Source organism: Myotis brandtii, unplaced genomic scaffold (genome assembly GCF_000412655.1).
Source record: "Myotis brandtii unplaced genomic scaffold, ASM41265v1 scaffold691, whole genome shotgun sequence".
NCBI classification, from domain to species: domain Eukaryota; kingdom Metazoa; phylum Chordata; class Mammalia; order Chiroptera; family Vespertilionidae; genus Myotis; species Myotis brandtii.
Genome location: NW_005370704.1, coordinates 1,017,373 through 1,017,949, shown reverse-complemented (window position 1 = coordinate 1,017,949; position 577 = coordinate 1,017,373).

Sequence of the window (577 nt, the reverse complement as noted above, 5' to 3'; positions counted from 1 at the left end):
GACACCCCCTAACTTGCCATTCCCACTAATCCTGACACCCCTAACCCTGGACACCCCTAACCCTGGTACCCCCCGCCCCCAACCTCGACCCGGGCTCTGCAGGCCCCCAACCCTGGTGCCAGGGCCCTCGGCTCTGCACCGGGTCCCTCCCCGCTGGCCCCAGAGCAGTGGCAGCAGGTGCTGGCGGGTGTGGGGAGACGGCCTGGTCAGGGCAGTAGCCGGCCACAGGGGGTCCAGGCCTGCTGGCCCTGGGGGACTCCGACGGGTTTCCCGGGGTGGTGGGGAGAGCACCGGACATTGGACCCCGGGAGCAAAGGCACCTGACCCCATGCCTGCCGGCTCCCTGACCTCTGGGTGGGAGTTTGGAAGAGAGAAACCCTCCCTTGCCCCCACTTTCCCACGGGGCCTGGGAGCTGCAGGGTGAAGACCCCAGACCTGGCCAGGGGAGTGAGGCTGGTCCCCTGGACCCAACACACCCCCTTGAGGGCTCAGCCACACGGGGCGGGGGGAGGTCCCCAAGCCCTGGCCTCTGGGGAGGGTGCCCTCCGGCCTGTGCCCAGCGCCAGCTTGGAACTGC